A 4,450-nucleotide genomic window follows, 5' to 3' on the forward strand; every position below is an offset into this window, starting at 1 on the left:
GTCGCGTTTTGTGGTGTTATTTGAAAGAAAGTCATGGTTTGTCATTTTGCAAAGCAGTTATTAATATTTTTCTGATTTCTCTTCCATGGAAATCTCTTCAATGAATCTCTTCTGGCATAGCCGTTAATTGCACAAAGAGAAGAGACTTGCTGGCCAACTGAAATTTTGAAGTAAAACTAGAAAACAGTTCTAGTAATCTCTCTGTTTTCACAAACATTCTCATTTAGATGACACTCTGTCCATGTATTTCCTACGTCAAAAGAAGTAATTTTGCATCATTATTTTTATCATACAAGTCTGGGGAATTTTCTGATCGATTTGCTGTCTGGAACTTTTTGAAAAAAAAGGTTCACAGAATTTTTTTTATTAAACTTTATATCACTCAAAATTAAATTCTCAAAATACATTTTTTTATTTTATTGATATGTTTTGAGGGACCAAAAAATACATATTTTGAGCCATAGTGCATGATGGTGCAAGATCTGGTAAATAGAAAACTTTTTTTGGGGCTTTTAGTTAAATAAAAAAAAGATTATTTTTTTAGAGGATAGCTATTTTTTCCGAACAGTCCTGATTATAGTCTACAACTTTGTCCACGACACCAAATCGATACAAAAATCCCATCTCAAGATACAGATTTTGATGTATTTTCGTACCCATTTTGTATGACAAGCCCTCGAAAACGTATGAAGACTTTTATCAAAAACTGATGATACAAAATTGCTTCTGTTGACATAGGATTTGTATGGCGAAACATTACCCAAAACAAATAATACATGCATCTAAAAAATCACGAAATATTTTTCAAAATATAGAGAACTATTCAATCATAACTTTTTTCGTAAAATAATGTCTAAAGTTAACAATTTAAAAAAAACAATAGCAAACAACAACAGAAAATTTTTCAACATCTACAAATTGCGAAAAAAAACATTATTTGTGAATTTATATGGTTTTAGAATATTTTTGAAAAATATGTAATAAGCAACAACAGCAATTATAACAAATGTTTTTAGTTTGATGTTTGAAATAGGAACATATTTGAAATTGCCAATTCGACATAAAACAATTCTCTGACTGAAGTCTCAAAGTTTATTTTGCTCATACAAATCTTAAAAACAAAAAAAAAAGTATAAAAATTGAAATTACGAGCCATGGTTTCAACATTTTAATGAAAAAAGTGTTTTAAAATGCATTATACACCTGTCCAGTTGTTTTGCCATCATTAGTTTCCAAAATATCTAAGTATTCACGAAAATTTTATTTTTTGCGGAAAATAAAATTTTTGCGGTGCTGTACATTGGAATTTCATAAAAATTCAAAACATTTTTAAACAAACCCAAACATGCTAAATATGATTATCAATGCAGAAAAATGCTTTTTAGATTGTTTTCAGTTGATTAGACTTCTAACTTCATGGAAATTTTGAAGTTTTTTTGAAACATTTTTCACACCAATATTGAAGGGGGGGGGGGGGGGGGGGGCGGTGGCGACATAAACTTTTAAAAATATTTGCAACGGCCTTATTTTTGAAAAAAAAAACACATATATTAAATATTTACTAAATGAAAAAATATTACATCTATAAATTTCTTTGTAAAATTTTCTGATCTCTGAAATTAATTTTCTCGAAAGATTCAAAAAATTGATAAACCTCTATACAGCAAAAAATGGTTAGAAGGTTGAATATAACCTCTTTTATGATGTAATTTTACCTCAATTTAGTCTGAACAAGCGACATTACACCAGAATAGTGGTAAAATTACACATTTTTTGTGACATAAAAGATGTACCGCTTCCCAGATGTAATATTACCATGATTTTTTTCTGTGTATCTTTTAAAAAAGCTTTGATGATGTATTTTTTAAATTCATCCAATATTTTTGTTTTTGAACATTTTTAAAGGGTCAAGTTTCAGAAATTTTAATTTCATTTCTTTCTACTTTGCTGATGACACTTATGATGCACAGCAAAAAAATTCTGTGTAAAATCGCATGCAAAAGCATGAACATCACCTTTGTGAGAAAAAGCATGTAATATTGTATGAGAAAACGTGTACACAAAAAGCATGTACCGAAGAAAAAAAATCAGGTCTGGTCCCCAAAAATAACATCAATCCGGCGAGAGTCATATTCAAATTACCAAGTCCGCGCCCCAACCCACTCGACTATCTCGCCGCTATTAAAATAGATGGATCTTCACCGATGTAGCTGTAGGTTCCCCATACATCGTATGCTGTTAACACAGTATACGACATAGGGGAGAGTGGGGAGACTTGATCCTCGGGGACACTTGATCCCAAGGCTGTATCTCGTCAGCATGTGCATGTGTTTTGAAATTATTCAAAAAATATTTTTTATACGTGAATTGTTTGATAAACATATAAACTACGAAACCTTAACGCATTTGAACTAAAATTTATCGTCATACTATTTTTACAATCAATTGTTTAAAAAAGTGCGTTTAGGGAGACTTGATCCCTGCATTTTTACAGTCACTGGAATCAGCCTTAAGATTAAATAATTGGGCTGGGGTTTCGTACATAGTTTCCTTAAGTATAGTTGTACATAACTTACTGCAGTTTGAACCATTTTTAAAAAGTTTTGTAAACAAAAATTACCAGCTTTTGTAAACATGCTCATTTGGTCTTAAAAAGAAAAAAAAATAAGTTTTTAAATATTTTGCATGCTAAACTTCTTATATTTTGAACACAAACGTACAGGTTTAATGTGAAATTGCTGTAACTTATAGAAAATTTAAAATTTGGATGAATAAGAAACATTTTGTTGAGATTTCTTCAAAATGTTGAAAGGGGGATCAAATTACCCCCAACATTTTGAAAATGCCGGTTTAAAATATTTTTTTAAAACGCTTGGCATGATTCGAAGAGTTTATCTGATGAAATACCCTTATCAGCCAAACATAGTTGAATGTTTAAGCTTTCAATTCATGCAAAAAGTGGATAGTTTTGTGAGAAATTGACAGAGTTATGTGCGATACAAAAAAAGGGTATCAAGTCTCCTCACTCTCCCCTACGGAAAACCTACTGTTACATTGGCATTGATCCGATTTTGCTTGCGATTTACCATTGGATTTTTTGCTGTGTGATGATCATAATTTTTTTTTATTTGTTGTCATATGTTTAATTATTTTTAAGGCATATTCGTCAGCTGCTATATTTTAAGGTGAATCAATAAGGTTTGGTTTGAATCAGGCCTGCCCAACCTTTTCGGCTCAATTTTCACATTTTGATCGTCAAAACTACAATTGTTGATTTTTTCATGGTTTCTTTGATGGAATCGGTTCTCAGTTGACCAGTGAACATAACTTTACCAAAAGTTTGAAAAAATATTTATACAAGTCGTTTTTATCTACATTTTACGTCAAAAATCAATCCGGCCCGCGAGCCGGACCAATTTTTCACATAAAACTTTTAAAGTTTTAAAGCTTTTGTCTACCCGAAGTTAATTTTTCAAAATTGACTTAACGATCCATTTTAAACCCTTTGTGGTTGTACAAAGTGTCATTGTGCTGATATAAATAAGCTTTATAGTTGTAAACACTAATATCAGCAAGTTAAGCTCAATTTTAGGACCCAATTGACAAAATGCATCCACTAAAATCCCGGTTTACGCTCATGCCTTACGCTTTGTATTTCGCGTTACGTTGAGGACAGTCTAATCGAACGTCAAAGTGCCAATATGTCAACATCAGGTGTCCCATAGTGATATATGCTTTTCCCCAAATTAAAGTGATATTCATTTTCTAATGATTACAATGAATGGCTTAGGTAAATCACTTTTGATTTTTTTACTGCAACAAAGCGAGGGGCTTGACACCCTGAATAAACGAAGAGAAAATGAATCTCTTCATCTAAGAAAAGTGCGTGTTGGTATATTAATTATCAAAATACAATATTATGTTTGATCATTTGTATTAATTATCGAAATATCTCAACAAACGGATTGAATACTGAACAATTTCGTTTCGTTGCACATGTCAACAGATAACTGTCAAATCAATATTTACGCAACACTTGCTTGAAAATTTATTGACGATTTTTATTTCCCCACCTTGCGCTACTCCCTCACAGAGGGCCGCCAAATTCAGAACTACCAACCAAAACAAACTCGACGCTCAACACATTGAAACCAAATGTCAAGAAAACATGACCACACGCACCAACACACACTCGAAACTTTGTGTACTTGCATCAAAATAAAAGGGAAATGAAACGTCAAACCCGTTCCACCATGTTCGCCATACGGAGCGGCCTTTGAAGCGGCTTGTTGTGTACAGATGTACGTACAGCTAGCGTCAACATTATGAATGCCATGTTTACTAGTTTGTTGTGTATTTGTGTGTACGCACATCGTCGCACGACGCACGAGTGTTTTTGTTTTTTTCTTCTCTCTCTTGCACGGGCCAGCCAGTCAATCGCGCCGCGGCT

The sequence above is a fragment of the Culex pipiens genome, chromosome 2, assembly GCF_016801865.2.
Source record: "Culex pipiens pallens isolate TS chromosome 2, TS_CPP_V2, whole genome shotgun sequence".
NCBI classification, from domain to species: domain Eukaryota; kingdom Metazoa; phylum Arthropoda; class Insecta; order Diptera; family Culicidae; genus Culex; species Culex pipiens.